The 18,400-nt window shown below is 35.3% G+C and overlaps 1 long non-coding RNA gene across 1 annotated transcript; it reads right to left on the bottom strand.

Moving 5' to 3' along the window:
• Positions 1-5,793: 5,793 nt before the first annotated feature.
• LOC150108818 (uncharacterized) lies at positions 5,794-7,940 on the bottom strand. The gene is made up of 3 exons (XR_016549333.1): positions 7,815-7,940; positions 7,460-7,553; positions 5,794-5,919 (listed from the first exon to the last, which is right to left on the bottom strand). It is a non-coding gene; the product is annotated as an uncharacterized LOC150108818 (long non-coding RNA).
• Positions 7,941-18,400: the final 10,460 nt, after the last annotated feature.

Below are 18,400 nucleotides of genomic sequence, written 5' to 3'. Positions count from 1 at the left end.
CTGCCTTCTCAGAAGTTCTTCGGTAGTATTATTAAATATACAGTATTCTTTATTTTTTCCCAGTTCTCTTTGATGTGTATTTCCTTATGTTGTTCAACGAGGCTTCCATATTTATTCCTTAATGTTACTTTATATATTTTTTTTTATATCCTTGTTTTACAGTTTGGATATATTGTATTTAATTCTTTTGTTCTTGCCTTGAGATATTTTTCTTAGTTTCATTCTTAATTTCATTTTTGCAATCAATAATAAGTGGTCTGTAAAAGCATCTGCACCTCTCCAAACTCTTACGGGTTCTCCAAGATCTGTTTTTTTAAAATATGGCTATTTGGTTTTCGTATTTCTTATCAGGTGATATCCAAGTAATGGATGTTTTTATATTTAAATAAGGTTCCTCCTTGAGCATATCATTGAAAGTGCAAAAGTCATTTGGGATTTCCACATTTTCATTACAGATTCCTAAACCTACTTTTACCATTATTCGTTCAAATCCCATGTTACAATTTCCTACTTTTGTATTCTTGTCTCCTATAATTAAAAGCATATCTTTACTTTTTACTTCATCTACTCATTTTTTTTTGCATATCATGGAAGTCTTCTTACCCTTCTATTTTTGGATTGTTTGTTGGTCCATTATGTTTATTATAGTCACATTTCTCTATTTAGCTTTAAATCTAGCTTTGATCATATTCTTCCGAAAAATAATTTGCATTCAATTAAAGCTTTTCTAGCATCCGTTGTTAACAAGAAAGCTAAAGCTACACCTTTGATATGTGTATCAACCTCATTCTAGTTTCCGGAATATAAAATGCATTTGTTTGTTGTTGTTAGCTGGATTTCTCCGCTGCCGTTCCATCTTGTATCGTTTAGATCTAGTATTTATATTTTGTATATGTCCATTTCTCTGGTTAGTAAATTAACTTTTCCACTTTCGTAAAGAGTCCTAATATTCTAGCATCCAATTTTGGTTAAACGTTTTGGCTGAAGAGGTTATTTTTTGGGGGGAGGGGGTTTCGGCCTGTCAGCTCCCCCATGGGGCTTTCACTGACTTGCTTGATTCCTCCAGTATTTCTCCGTCCTGGTTTTGTGCCAGTTTTCCAACAATGGTTGACTTTTCTGTAGCAATATGTTTTATTTATTTATTTATTTTATTTTATATTTTTTATACATATTGTGGTCGCTTGCCACAAGTACAACCATCCTTCTTTCTCAATCCGGGCTTGGGACTGGCAATAGCTGAGTTATTATTATTATTACTAACGGTAATATTCGACATCAGTACAATAATTATTATGGGATGAATTTTACTCAGATTCGGTATTTGAAACTTTTAGAAAAAATTGTCGAACCGTTCTAGTTTTTCAGGTGTATATTCGGAGAATAAACACCTGAAATATACAGGTGTTGGATTGACTGCCTGGCTTCAAGTGGGAAAAGGAGTTAGGCAAGGATGTTTACTTTCTCCTCACTTGTTTAGTATATATGCGGAGGACATCATGCGTGAAACATTGGATAAGCTCAGGACAGGAATTAGGATAGGAAGAGATTGATCAGTAATATGAGGTATACTGATGATACAGTACTCCTTTGTAATGACATGGAAGAACTAGGACTAATTCTTGACAAAGTTAACAAGGTCAGTAATAACGGAGGACTTCAACTCAATCCTAGTAATAAAAATATTATGGTTCTCTAAGGAAATACAACCAGAGAAGCTCTTGAGAAACAAGTGTACCTTGATGGAGAAAGAATTGAGGAAGTCAGCAAGTCTGAGTACCTGAGATCCACTATTAATGTGAAGGATTGCTGTTCAGAAGACGTCAGAAAAAGATTATGAATGGGTAAAACAACAGTCAGAGACCTGTACAAAATCTGGAAGGATGGATCTATCTCCATGGGAACAAAGTTGAGGATTTTGGATGCAGTTGTTTTTCCAACAGTGACTTATGGATGTGAGAATTGCAACCTAAAGAAGTCACATAAGAAACTGATATCTACTTATTAGATGTGGTGTTAGATGAGGATATAATATACTGAAAGGCATACAAATGAATGGGTGTTAGAAAAGATAAGTAGAACTTTAAGGCTCCTTAAGGATATTGACAGAAGAAAAGACGTCTGCTCCGCAACAGTTACACATGTTAAAATATTTTGGACATATAGAAAGGATGGAAGGGGGACTTCTCAGAACAGTAATAGAAGGTAAAGTTCCTGGAAAAAGAGGTAGGGGTAGACAATCAATGAGACGGATGGATGGATGGTGTGTGTGTGGAGTGACTGATCTTCAGAGAGTTGAAGTCGCCAGAAAAGCAAACAACAGGACTACATGGCGAGGCCTGGTGTGGCACATCACTGCGCATCGGAGTGACCATACGCCACCTGTAGATGCCCAGTGAATATATATATATATATATTTGAAGATACAAAGTAACGATGTGTCAAAATTATATATTACAATAACTCTCTGACTTAGCGGAATTCGTTAAGTCAGAGAGTTGTCACGGAAGTTGTCGGTACACGAAGCTGTCTGCACGGTTCAGTTTAATTCCAACTTAATCACTTTTATTATTATAACATTTCTGGCTGGATGAAATATATTGAAATTTTACAGTTAAGATATATATATTAAAGTTTTAATTTCAGTCTGACTAGTGTAATTTGGACAAAATTTGGTAGAAAAAAATTCTTCTTTACAGATAAATTGCTATTTACATAATGAAGCAGTATGTACACTTACATAAAATGTTCTAAAATTCAAGAAAATAATTATTACATTTCAATGACCACATCCATGTGCTGTTTGTATCTTGAGTAAGTTAGGTATTGTTATCGAACACTTTTAAACAATAGGTTGCAAGAAAAATGACTTTTCGATGAATTAAGAAAGAATTCATCGAAAATGTTTCGGTGAATTGTTTTTTTCGATGTGCCTTTTCGACGAATTGTCGTTCAATGAATTGTCCATTCGATGAATAAACATTCGATGTGAACATTCTGGGCAGTGGTTTCTCATTGCCCAGAATGAGGCAAATGAGAAAAAGGCAAATGTCAGTTTCTGCGGAACTGACAATTGCCTCTTTCAGCAAGCTATGCACGTTGTAATAAGGCTACTGCTGTAACTGCGTGGTTTGTGGACATGAACGTCACCACTTGACTGGTCTCCAAGGAACCATTACCTAAACCGTATTGTGCATTTATGCGATGACCTGGAGCGTCGGAAGAGGCCAAAAGACGTCTGCTCCGCAACAGTCCGGTACCTTGTTACACGCTAACAGGAAGAATGGTTCAAAATTCTCATTGATCGCTATCGTACGCATGTGGAAATTATGTCCCGTAGGATTGCAGCAGTTAACTCAACGAAATGAGGTCCTACATTTTATTAAGGCGGGCAACAACTCGTACTAAATAGTTATGTGTGTATATATATATATATATATATATATACACACATAGTGGTAAGACTTTAACCATATATATATATATATATGGTTAAAGTCTTACCACTAATTAATAGACTGTGAACGTCACGGCAGTAACACCTAAGACAAGCATAATATATTCCTCTGTTTAAGACGTATAATTCAGGAGGCCTGGTAAGGGAGTTGAATTCCAGATGATTGTGAAGATCTTTCATAGTATCCATCTGTAAAAAGGGAAATAAGCTAAATGAGAGAATTATAGAGGAATTCCTTTCAAGAGTATTTCTGGTGAGATTTATGCAAGTATACTTGAGAAATGATTGAGAAGGATTGTGGAGGAGAATATAACAAGGATTTGTATTTAGGTGTAAGCCTGTGTCAGTCTCAAATTACTTTTATTACAAGAATTACTCAAGTCCTAATTGCATGTACTATAATTCCGTTTCAAAATTGCCGGATATCTCTCTGCTACTTTTATTCGACAGAAGTATTCAACATTTACTAAATTGTCTACTTTAAATGTAATTACTGAAAGGACTCAGCAATTAAAAATTAAAAATGACCAAAATGGCATCGTTCTTTATTTTATAAATAGAAATGTTATTTATTTATTTACTTTTGTTTTGTAGTTTGTAATTTTTGTTTGGTTCTTTTTGTCTTTTACACATGTCATTATCGCTTAATCGATTCCAACCAAATTTCAAATTTTAGAATTTAATTGTGTCTTGTCATTAAAAATCCTCAAGAAATTTAGCAAACTTTGACTGAAATGAAAGGGGATTAGAGAGTAAAGGGGAATAGAGAATACCTCCTCAGGAAATGATTGTAGAAAACGTGACGTGGAAGCGTTATCTTATTATTTAGGATAATAAGATAACGCTAATATATTCAAAATTTAATCCATTTCATTCAAATGTCTTTAATATAGTAAAAATACAATTAAAAAATGGCATTAACATGGAAGAGGTTATGGATACACACACACACACGCACGCACGCACGCACACCAGGCGATGATTTTCATCTTTCATCTAAAGATATCCAGAAATGCCAACGCCCAAGGCAGGACTCGAATCCGTAGGGGCTAAGATATGTAGATGATGTGTTCTCTATTTGGCCTCATGGCCCAGACACGTTAGACTCCTTCTGCAGTCATCTCAATGGCCTACATCCAAGAATCCAGTTTACTATGGAAAAGAACAATTGTTTGCCCATCCTAGACACCTTAGTCACACGCCTGCCTAATGATACACTTGCTTTCACTGTATACAGAAAACCCACACACAGGCAGATACATTCACAAACTCTCCCACCACCACCCCTCACTACTGAGCCTGGAACTGCCCTCACTACTGAGCTTAACCACATACATAGAACTTTCCTCTTCAATGCTACAGCGATCACAGTATCAAAAAAATAATCAGTTCCTCCCCCATTCCCCGTCCTTCTCGTCAACAAGATTTTAAAAATGCCATCACCATACCCTACATCCGTGGCACATCCGAAAAAATAGCCAAGTTACTAAAAAAAGTACAACCTACACACAGCATATAAGCCCCACCGTAAACTTGCTACCCTTATCCGTTCTACGAAAGATCAGCTCCCGCCTCTATCTCTCTGCCTGGAGTTTACAATGTACCCTGTTCCTGTAAGCTGGCGTACTTTGGACAGACAGGCAGATCAGCATCCATCCGCCTGTAGGAACACAAGTCTTACATCTGCAAACACAACTATGACCATTCAGGCTTGGCTGGCCATGTTTTGGACACCACCCACAGGGTATCATGGAAGAAAACCACCATACTCCACCACAGCAAATAAAAGAAGGAGAGACTTTTCTTAGAAGCAGCAGCAGCAGCAGCTCTCAGAAACCAACCAAATCTTAATAAATACGGTTGCATTAAGCTTCCGAAGATTTGGGAAACACTCATCAGCAGAGGTCCCACCTTACATTCCAGGCCACCTACTACCGCCCTTAGAGGGCACTCCACCCAGATAGGACTTTAGTGTCACCCACGTGGTTAGGCTTAGTATTGTATGATATTTGTGTGCATGTTACATTAATTGTTTTTGTAATCTCCGTAGATGTCCTAGTGACCAGGACGAAATATAGGAAGTATTAAATTCTATTTTAATTCTTTTTGAGTGTTGTAAAAAATCCATTAAGCCTCCAACATGATGTCCTCACAGCACTTAAGCCTCTACACACGAATGCTAAGAAATTTGTTTCCAATAAATACAGAATGCGCAATGAATCTTTTCATGCAATAAACAGAAACTCAACTAGAATAATGTATTTTATTCTGTATAATTACATAAAGCAAAAAAGATTTATATTTCAGTATTTCAATTAACAACGCATTTATGTTGCACTGAAGAACATATTTCAGTGAATCGTGAAAATAATATACGGATGGCTTCCCTTCCAGCATCAGCCACTTGAACTCCGCAACTTTGAAGAAGTCGTTTTTCTATACACAGAAGCATCCCAAGCATATTACTTGAAAGAAGAAAATGAATAGTCATATATATTATATATCATTTATACAATACAGTACAAGTGGTTAACTGAATGATACACATTTATGAATTGTGATATACATGTGTATATAAATTAAATTTTAAAACTCTTCAAAGCGTTTATAAAATTATATTAAACATTTTCTTTTTATATTTATTTAAGCACTAGAGAATATCTGAACATTGTAAAAATCTATCCGATATTTTATTTTGGTGGTGAACTAATGTGAGATAGTTCAGAAATTCTATTCTAGAGACCAAACAACTTACTTTTTCTGGTCACTTCAGGCCTGCTATAAACATAATAATAGTTTTACACCTGCGGATGAAATCCTTCCACAACATGATAGCATTCACAAACGTCCATGCTTACCATGGAATGTGGATTCGAACCCACATTCTGTTCTTTGAAGAGTGATATAAACTGTATGCGATAAATATACTGATTACTAGACCAGCGAAGCCAGCTGAAGTGCAACGAAGAGACAGTTGTGCGAAAGCTCCTTTTACATTCATGACTCATACAACAATCAGTTGCAATGGAACTGGTGCAGAAGTGGCGAAATACTTGCTATGCTGGATGAAAAACCTGAATTTCCTGGAGGAAAAACCAACTGTCTCCATATAAAATTGACTAACTCACCTTTAGATAAAAAGCTATTATAATTCTTCGCGTACCAGAAGCAATTCGGATACTGGTTTTTCCAAACCAAGGGCATCTCGTTACCGACGTAGCTATTGAGGCTCTGCCGAATAGAGAGAGAGAGAGAGAGAGAGAGAGAGAGAGATTTTGATATAAACGGATGTGACACTACTGGAATCATTTCAAACTATTCATGGTCAGATTTAAAATGAAATTGTGCCAGCCCTATTCCGAAGTTTTCTGTCATATATAAATGAATGTCTTTCCGCTGCTTATAATCGTGTGTTGTGCACATTTCTAGTAAAATAAAATGTTTGAAATCCAATTAGTCAATCAGTACGATACCATTATTTAGTAAAAGTCTGAATGTTGGAAGGAGACATATTCAGGTGAATAGCTTTAAAAGTACTAGTTTATTAATTTAGAATCTCATTATGAAAGTGAGCTATCGAAATTCTATTTAGTGGCTGCTGATCTTTCATATAATTATGCCACTTGCCACTTTTATGAATCGGTTAATATTAATTAATATTAACTAATTTGATTAGTTAATATTAAATAATGAATCAATTAATATATTAATTGTTTACAATATATTTAATGAAAATAATTTTCACACGTTATTTATTTATTCAACATTGAAAATATTAAATTATTAATTTAATAGTTTTAGTTATTAATTTTAGTGAATTCTAGGCATATTCACTATACTCTGTTCTTACTTTAGAATTTAGCACGGCAGAAAAATTTTAATATAAGTAGAAACTACCAAAGGTGCTTAGCTTGCATTGAAAGCTATTACGAAATTAGGGCCTTGAAATATAAATTAAGATATTATGGAACATTACTTACAAACTGAACTTAATTTGAAACTTACCATCAAACATTTTCTGCCGTTGTTTCATAAAAAATATCTGCGTCTGTACATGTAATATCATTTTGATCCCAACAGTTTCTTAGTTTTTGGAAATCTGTAATATAAATGGATTTTCTGTATATCCCTATTATTAACAACATCATAAAACATCAGGAACATCATAAAAATGCACTTATAATTAACTATGTAGTAATTACATTAAATACGAGTATTTCAGATGACACTTTAATAAATGAAGCAAAAATAGTTCTAAAAAATTTTATGTTGGAGTAATAAAGATTCTCAGTTCTTAGGTAATGCTACACTTTACCTAAGTAAATTTTACATACTGTAGGTAAATTAAAAATATTCTTACCAGTACGCAGATGAGACCCAACTTCACAAACAGCCTTTGACAGATCCATAGTGCCCAGAACCTTCGATTTCAGTCCTTTTGTCTTCATCAGGAAATTCTGTCGAACAATTTAAATCCTTTTGTAAGAGACTGCAATGCAAAAAACACACGACACCAATTATTTAGACACCAATTGCTAAGAATATAGAACACTAATCTTATAAGAATAAAGGAAGAAGTCCATCAAATTGACTTACTTTAGCTGAAAAGAACTTATAAAGATTTCTTATAAAGATTCCTCAGTTTAAATCCAATTTTAAGTGGTATCCGAACTCAGGTCACTCAAACCTAAAGGCATAGTCGTTATCGATCGAGAACCAAAGAGTGATATGTAAATTATCATATGATAAATTATATTTCGAATAAAAATTAAAATAAATTTTCTCATTCTAATTCTAACAATGCATTTAATTTTATATGTAATTATATATAGTCTACTGCGTATTATATTGAATTGTATCACTTAAAAGTCGAGTTTCGAGTTTGGAGAGAGAGCTTTAACTGTTTCATGAACAATATATATATGGAGTTGGATGAAAAAAAAAAGGTTACATTAGAAAGTGTTCCTTTTAAGTGAGCAGAAAGGAATCTATTCAATCATTCTTCTGGCGCAAAAAAAATGATGCTTTTCTTATATGTTGGCGTTAATTTATACACTGCATAGAAAGAAGTCAACGCACCATCCCCATAGGAAAGTGCATCTTTCCAGCTAACAATTCACATATTTGTAGCCGGTATAAACTGGAGGAATATGATGCACCCAAGTTAGTGCAACTGTGTCCGAATGAAATGGCTATGAGTAGGGAACTGACGGAATTTGAAAGACGAGTTGTGATAGAATGCCATAATTTACCGAACAGATACTCCTGATGGCCATTAGGAGTATTTGTTCGGCAAGGCAAATTATTGACAAATTGTTGTCGAAGGTCAACAATAAATGAAGGAAGAGGAGGAAGTCAGTTACAAGGGCTTCCCGCAGTGGACGATTCACCACATTCACAGAACGTGACCGTAAGGTGATACGAAGGAAAATATGTAAAACAATCACCATTCATTGGCCAACACGTTGAATGCGGAGTTTCGGGCATCGACTGAAACACGAATCTGCACAAAAACATTCAGAACCCAGGCCCACGAAATGTGTTTCCATGGTCGGACCAAAATGTGTAAGCCCACGTTACCTGAATCAACATGCAGTGTTGCCTTCCACATCACTGTGTATACGTTCTTTCCACAACTGAAGGCAACACTGCATGATTATTACACTACATCTATTACCGGGGATACACAGGTGTGAGTCCACCACACCTGTGTATCCCCGGTGAACGTCTATTGCCAGAATGTGTAACCCAAACTATGCAATTCTAAGGTGGCGGTGTAATGGGAGGGTCCTGTTTTTCCTGGTTTGGCCTCTCACCTCTGTTTGTGGTGCCACGAATATTGAGCTTCGACGGTATCTGAACTACCTGGACGATGCAGTACAAAGCTTCCTACGGAATTCACTATTGTCTCTCTCTCTCTCTCTCTCCCAGCAATTTGTAACGGAGTCCCCGCCACCATCACAAAAATTCCATTACCGTACCATACAGCTGCTGCTGTATTTGCATGGTTTGTGTGACATGAACGTCACCAGACTTGACTGGCCTCCATAGAGCTCTGATCTCGACCCTTTTGAACATCTGTAGGATGGAGGTTCTTCACACTATGATATCCTCTGACTTCTTTCCAAGCAGTGTATATTAACATTAGCACATATGAAAAGTATTCATTAGCTGTGAATGAGGGAGAGAGAGAGAGAGAGAGAGAGAGAGAGAGAGAATAGAATGTAATTCCTATAGAAAGTTATTATTATTATTATTATTATTATTATTATTGAGAGAGACCCTTCAGGGAGTCATAGACTGATCGAGATAGGCCATATACTACACGTACCAGCTATCATAGTTCTTGAGTTCATTCACATTACTTGCACTCACAACATCCAATGGTAATCTATTCCAATAACGCACCATCTTATGAGAGTAAAATCTATATCGCATTCTCTTCTTTGCTTCAATGATGCCCTCTTGTCCTTTCCCGGCATCCATAAAACGAAAAATTTCATCAACTGAAATAATCATGTATGACCCTTTCAGAAGTTTATAAGTCTCCATCACATCACCCCTCTTTCTCCTGTTTGCTGGTGTCTGCAGTCTAGAAATTCTCAATCTGTCTTCATAATCCGTATTCCACAATCCTGATACAATTTTTGATATTCTCCTTTGCACTATCTTCAATATATCAGAATTACAACGGAAATCAGGGGACCAGACCTGCCCACAATAGTCCAGGTGAGGTCTTATCAAGGCTTTGTAAAGAGGCAAAATGGCATCCTTATATTTACTTGTGAACTTTCGTTTCTGGATTACAATTGTATTTTGAATGCAATTGCAAACAATGATTGTTGTTTTCAATATTTTCTACATGACCCCTGAACTTCAACTTACTATTCTACTAATACTCCGATATCACTAGCCTCATCAGTTTCTTGTCGCATAATCCCAACAAAATCATACGACATTAGATATCTCATCACGCCGAAGTGAAAGACTTTACATTTACTGACATTGACCTGACATTCATTTTCCCATTCCCACAGTTCCAGCCTATTCAAATCATTCTGCAAGTACTGCATAACAGCAGTATTAGCAGTATTCCTGATTACCCTACCTATCTGTCCTCATCAGCAAATAGCTGCTGTATGTCGCTTGTCAAATCCTTCCCAATATCATTAATGTACATTATCATTAATATCATTATCATTAATATCAATATTATTAATATCAATCTGGACATTAATATCATTAATGTACAGATTGAATAACAGCAGACCAAACATTGTTTGGTCTGCTGTTATTCAGTATTACGAGTAAGGTAACCACTGGTTACCTTATTCGTAAATCCTGCAGACTCATATCACCCGTATACTACTTTTTGATGTCTGTCAGTCAGCCATCGACGCTAATGTTCTATATTCCAAATCCATATTCTAGAATTTATGCAACAGTGTACCATGCTATTCTGTCAAAAGCCTTAGCAAAATCCAAACGTATCATGGTTTATACATCCCCATTGTCTAATTCAATGATGACATTGTTATAGAATGTGAGCAAGTAGCGAAAACATGACCTTCCCTCAGTAAACCCATATTGCTCATTGGAAAGTAGATATTCACTGCCAACCCATTTCTGAATGCGAGTCCTAACCAATTTTTCGAAAATATTCACCACCACTCCTGAGATACTAATCGGTCGATAGTTGGTTACATCGTCTTTGCACAACCCTTGTGCAATTGATTACCATACATACTTCCACTATTGCAGAATCTTCCCTGTTCTGAGACACATATTAAACAGCCAGGTCAAAGGAATAGCCAGTTCAGCCAGTTTAGCACACGTGCTGATATACCATTAGTCTCCCTACTGCTGAATTCTTATTCGGTTTGTGCAACAGCTCTAATATCTAATCCTCTTACACCTGCGTTTCTTCTTTCGGTAAAGAGTGAGCTCAATGTTGCGTACACCAGGTTGATAGCTTTTAACAAAATCGGCCCTCTTTAGTTGAATAATCTCTTCTTTACCTGTAACCCTCACGCCATCTATATTTAGTTAAATGTGACTACTAAAATTATTATGTGACTACTTTAATTTTTCTGCTTTCATTCCTTAAAAATAGTCAAGAGACACAGAGGAAACTTCATAATGAAAGTTGAAGTACTATGCCTTCATTTCGTAATTGGATTTGAATTTATTTAGAAAATGCGCAATGCAGATTCGGTAAAAAATAGTAAGAAATGAAAGCTTATTATTCATAGGTTATTAGAGATTAATAGAATATATCACTAAACAAGAATATTGTTTAGTGATGGATTATATATTGTTCACTGTAGATAACGGGAACAAGATCTATGAAACTCAAAATTTCGTTAAACTTACTGCTCACAGTAGTAGTTTAAATTGACGTCTCTTTGAATTACCCATAAAGCCAGACCACAAGGATGATCCTCGTCCGTTTTAATTCCTAAAATGAAACAATTCAATCAATCTTTTTCTATTATTGGCCGCAGTGAAGCTCTAATATAAGTAGATGAACAAATTTTGAAACTTAAAAAAGGATGGTTTAATGTAACGTAATATGAATGAGTATATTAATAATATTATATTAATATTAATAAATAATATTAATAAATAATATTAATGCAGTATATTAAAGGAAGATGCTATGAATTAGTACAATGCAATATAAATTAAAATTTGAATATCTGCACATCTGTTTCATGAGTATTTTATGTTCTCAAAATGAACTTCTGTAAACATTTTGTTCAAGGCAAGACAATCCAGTCTCTGGTGTTTGTAACGTAAGCAAACGAAATATTGAAACAATTCTATTCATATTATTTCTCGACAATAAAAATGATTCTACTTCCACCTTAAGGATTAGACTAAGCTGCTATGTGCCAACTTTGTCCTCCGTATGTTGCAACCACGTTATGTATTGACATGCAGAACTGAAACGTCACGCCACGTTCTCGACGTTGTACATTCTGCAGACTGTTTCTACCTTGTTTTTATTTGATTAATCAGTCCTCATTACTTACTAAGATGAAATATTATATTTTAAGTCTCGTCAATGTTGCAAAAATCAGCTGGACTATATGAAGTAATTAACTTCGAAAATTATGCGCTTGATTGAAGAGAGTGGAGTTCACAACTGATCAGTGACAACCAGTTTTCCTAGCTTTTACGAACAGGACAGAAAGAGCCAAACTTGAGACAAGAAGGAAAGAAGCATATCATCCACTTATCGATGCTAGGTATTGTTAAAATTGAAATGCGGTAATCCTAAAATGTGGCAAAATAGCAAAGATCTCAAAATTTCTTATCAGCATATCAATATATGTATAAATGTTTGTGTTTGTCGAAGCTAATTTTATGAAGTTTAAATTTTGATATTTCGAAGATTTGCCCTACTTATTGGACTAATAACAGACATTAAAATTAAATATTCAAAAATTTCTAATAAAGAAATGGAAATGGTGCACGCACTTCTGATGAAAACATTATTATATATATATATATATATACAGAGAGAGAGAGAGAGAGAGACTCTAGCGTATATATCGGTGCTCATGAACTTACCATAAATGAAGGAAGAACAGAAGCAAGAATATTACAGCTTTCATTTTTTTTTATTTGATACTGGGGACAAAATTAAAGCAACTGTAAAAATGATAATTTTGCATTCAGCTTTATATCGCTGGCTAAACGTCGTTTATACGTCATGATATTAACACATGAACAGGTCGATAAGTGTTTATTTATCGTTTGCATCTGCAGTCATCTGTTCGCCTCCCATAGATTTAATGTTCACGTTTCTGGAATAAAAGTTATATGTAAACGGAATGAAAATAAATAATTTATAGATTAAATTAAATATTTATACACACACTCTTATCTAGCTTAAGCTGACATTTATCTTAGCACTCGCATGTGATAGTAGCATTAAACTAGTATCATAGGAGTATAAAACATGCGTGCATCACATTATGTCTCTTAATAAATGCGAATTTCAAAGTGATCTTGGAAATGAGACTCCATTTTTCTTCTTTTTCTTCTTTATTTATTTGGAAGCAAAAAATCCTCGTTCTCTGGAAATATTTTATGAGAAGTTATGAAACCTGTAGAATCTCAGTACGGTAACTGGGGAGAAAGTTGATAGAGAATACAATAATAAAATAAAACAATTATTATCAAATACGTCAAATTATACTGGAATAGTGAAAGGTCCCACAGTTAAAAAAATGAAACGATAAGCCTGTTAAACAATGTTAGAAGCTGGATGGAAACTGTTCAAATTAAAAAAAAAAATCAACAAGTCTGTATGGACTAAGGTCCGCTGAACTTGAGCTCTGTTGCGCCACATCGTAGGTTCCATAAGTTGTTCCACCTATGTACTTGCTAAATATTTGGCATTCGAACTCAACAAGCACATCGACAAGATATCTTCTTACATAATAATAATAATAATAATAATAATAATAATAATAATAATAATAATAATAATAATAATAATAATAATAATAATAATAATAAAACTCCACACACGTTAAAACCACTATAAAGAACCTTAAGTTGAAGGAGAATCGTTTAGTGAGCATTGATGGGTCATCTCTCTTTCACTAATATTCAACTGATTGTACATTAGCATTCCTTTCGAAAATATCCTCGCTGTGAAATTGGTAATCCCATTAAGCACTAACTTAAATTGAAGTATTTTAGATGGAATAACCATCTCTTCAAAAACTGTGAATGCGTAGCAAATGGCGTCTCATTTTTTCTCCCACTGCTTACTTATTCATGTAATCTTTTGAAACTTTGGCACTAAATTAGGCTAATCAAAGTATAGCTAAGATATATATATATATATATATATATATATATATATATATATATATATATATATATATATATATATATATATATATATATATGATGTCTTTGTCATTTGGCAGCATGGACCTGAGGACCTTTCTAACGTTTTTCAACAATATCCCCGCCTGAATTCTTTTACTATTAGCGAGAAAAGAAGAAGTTTATTAAACCGATACGAAGAGGCAGACAGCTACATACCGCTTTATATCACCACACTGGCCAAAACTTTGGATTTTCAAAACTTTAGCATCCATGGCAGAACGAATTTCGTTCTCCGGACTTGCGATGAAAAATAAGCTCTTCAAATATCATTAGAACAAAAGGTGACAACAAAACCCCTTGCTAAACTCCTTAAAAAACAACCACACTACTCTTCCAACTAGAATATACATATTTATATCCAGAATCTACATTAAAGTTACAACAGATAGAGAAGGCTAATTCCTAAAACAACAACAACAACAACAACAAAAAAGACAAAGTTTCTTCCTTCCTGAGAAAAATCAATGACCGCTTGGACTCTATCTGTTTTCCCAGGAATCTGCGGTATTTCCTCTTAGTGTAGATTCCAGTATTTTGGGCAGACAGGACTAGGGCTAGAAAAATACGATTGCCAACGCACACGTGCTAGAAGGTTTTGTTAGCTGGCGAATAGCTGCAGAGTGGACAATACAGAATATTTTATGATTATTAAAATAACTCTCTACACAAAATCTTTTTTTTTGCCTTTAAGAAAACAGATTCAGCAAAAGCAATTTATGGAACTCCTAATGACTTATTAGGACATATTGAAAACACAGGGTAAGTGGAGGAGTTGGAAATACATTTTTTTGAATAGCGAGTAGGATTTTACATAAAAGTCGAGCACTGGACAGAACAGGACACCTTATTAAGAAAAGGAGACACAGAAAGTACACACCACTGAATTAGAAACTATTATTTAATACAGTGGTTCCGCTATAGCAATGCGTCTGCCAATACCGATCTTCTTCAATTCCCTGCGCATAGTTCAGTGATATATGCGTTGGGAACAGCCTTCATTAAATACCTTGGTCAATTGCTGTACACAGGAAGTACTGTTTATCCATACGAGGATCGACCACGATCTTGTTCCTAACAGACTCTCTTAGGATCACAGTTACGTCCTCGTAGAAAACCGATGTCGTTTATACTTCCGCTGATTAAACACCAGGGATATCTTACCTTTTCACCTTTTGAGAAACCAATCAACTCTACTCTTTTCAAAATTGTGGCTCAGTCATATGGGCACCCAAAATAAGCCCTTTAACGAATTTCGAAAGTCCCTTTGTTTTTCCATTGTGATCAACACTACTGAAGATTACTGGCCAGCAGAATTCTTAAACAGTCAGTTGCCTAGAACATATGATAACGCAAGTGAATGTACTGGTATTTTTCATATGGGCTGCGCAAGTAACGTTTACGTAATCTGCATAAAGGTATCTAATTCAGTGGCTGGTATGTGATTCGGCATTTTATTGGCAAACTAAAAGCGGACTAACAACGCACTTAAGAGGTCCATTTCATTAGGTGGAAAAAAGCTAGGCTGCTATGCAAATCTCATTTCAAATCACAGACTGTTCCTGAAATCTGCTCATGTTCTACACAACCAGGTGAACTGCAATAGAACTGATGATGTAATACTGTACAAATTTTGGTGCACAACCCCATTCTTCCGTCATCGGTAATCACAGAAGTTCGCTGTGAAAAGCGAAAATGTCCTCCACACACGGAAATGTTCTTGTTTTCGAGGTAATTTCATTCTAACTCATTTTCGAGTAGGTATCTGTGTCTTTAAAGTGGCTCTAAAAAAGGCGAGCTGAGAATGACTAAACTCTGGCGCGTAAAACTTTAGTTAGGAAATTATCCACTTTCATTACAGTTCCACGTAGTTTCTTTCTATCCCAGGAATTTCAAGTCAAGAATCACTACAATAGTTACAGAAATAAAGAAATACAACGTTTCAAGTATTTCAGACTTGTTTAAGCCTATATGTATTATTTTATTTTATTTTATTTGCATGTTCGGGATGATTGGTATCCTATTTATACAGTATGTGTTTGTGTATGTGTCCGCACGGTTAGCCTAGTGGCTTTGCGCTTCGCAACCATATGTCTGGGGAAGGAGTGTCCTACGTTCGATTCCCGATCTTCCTCAGCCATAGCCAAGTTAGCCGATCTTAGGCGTGGGCAGCAGGGTTTTTTCTACCAGTTTATCTGAGGTTTTTCATCCTACATGCAGGCAAACTGGCCTCGTGAACACAGGTATACAGCCAGGAATACTTATAGGCAAAGGGGTGACCATCCTATCCTCATAGTTTGGGTACGAAATCCAAGCATACTTGGAAGGTTGTGGACCTTAAAGGCCTATTAAAGCCATTGAGATAGATAGTTTGTTCATGTGCGTTTCAATGAATGAGGAGAGGTTTAATATCATTTTACAAAAGTAGATACACTATTTACTAAAGTTGTAAAAAAATTTCCGCCTAACACTCCCATTCTTGGAACAACCAAATAATTCATATCGTAATTTATGATAATGTGGAAGTCCCCTTCCGAAAATTGAGCTGTAGAAAAGAAATGACTGCTCGATGAAATGATTTCTTAATTCTGTTAAAATACTCATTAAAATGCTAATCTCTAAGTGTTTATCTGTTTGGTTATTTAATGGGAAGCAAAAATATTTCTTCTCTGAAAATATTTTCATTAATTTTATATATGAGAAACTGTTCATTCTGTAGAACTATACTACTGTAAAAACTCGATGTAGCTTAAAAATATCAAAGCGCTTTACATCGATTTTTTACGTAGGTCAAGTTCCATGAGAACTGTAAACAACCTTGTTTGTTTCTATATTATTTGGAAAATATTGATGTAGTTAACCCTGTGGGAAGTGAATGTATTTACTGTTTTAACGTCAAAAAAAAAAGGCAATGCTTTCCATCGGGGAACTTTTGTATATAGTTATGTGTAAGAGCGCAGGAAGGTTGTTTACCAGTTTTGTATATAAGAGTTGCTTACAAGCTCTGTGCTAATACCTTTAAAGATAGTATCAAAGAGGTCCGCTAGTCTTAGAGACAAGTTTCCGCGCCCAGCAAAATACGATCAAACAGATTGCACGGAGGAGAACAAAGAGCGGGTTAAACTAAAAAGAAGATGAAATAGTCATGCCGAATTCTTCGGGGTTTACTACCCTTAGTGCAAGGGTAGTAAACCAAGATCGTAAAATAAAAGGGGACTGAGACGAAATTAAGGGGCTTCCAGACGTCAAGAAAAAGTCATCAAAAGTCGGAACTAGAGGCAGTTGGAACCAGAGCGGAAGCTAGCTGAGACTATATGCGGAGTCCGAATCAGAACAGTGGCGGCAAAGAACGAGGAAAAGAAAGGCCTCAGTTTCAAAGAGGAGAGCCGAGATATAAGTGCCTAAAGAGCAAAGGTGAAGCTCTGTTACTGAGAAGAGCCAGAGCCAGTCGGCGGCAGTTGCACTCATTGGCAATTAGTAGCAAAGGTGGCAGCAATCAGAAGAAGAAGTTCCCGAAGTAGGATCCAGAGGAGAATTGCCCGTATGCTGAAAGCTTTTATATGTGGTATTAGAGTACCGCAGATTGCAGTCCATAAGCCTGCTGACATCCCGACGTGATACTGCTGAAGCAAGATACTCCTAAAGGAAGCCCAAAACTCGAGATGAAAGAAAAGCCAGAAAGACTTGAGTAAAAGACTCTTGACTGAATGTGTGATACAGAGCCTCTGTAAGTTATATCGTTTTGTATATTTTCTCTTATAATCTAGGAGATATATTGTATATGGACAGTAAAGAGTTAGTTTATTAGTAATTTGAAGTGTCCATAAGAGAGTCAATTGGCATGTTAGAAGTCGATATGGAAATTTGTAAAAATAACTTAACAGAGAGTTAACTAACCTCTTTGTGAGTAATCTAGAAGTTTAATAAGTTGAATTTGTAAGCAAAGAGTAAATAAGTGTTTGAGTTAAAGAGATTATTTTGTATTGAAGTAAAAGGGTTCTAATTTTATGCTAAAGATTTCTAGATGGGTAGAGAAAG

This window comes from Typopeltis vanoorti, chromosome 2 (genome assembly GCF_054136105.1).
Source record: "Typopeltis vanoorti isolate ZY-2024b chromosome 2, IOZ_Tvanoo_1.0, whole genome shotgun sequence".
Lineage (NCBI taxonomy): Eukaryota > Metazoa > Arthropoda > Arachnida > Uropygi > Thelyphonidae > Typopeltis > Typopeltis vanoorti.
Note: the sequence above shows the minus strand (reverse complement) of the source record. Positions and strands in the feature narration are given on the sequence as shown.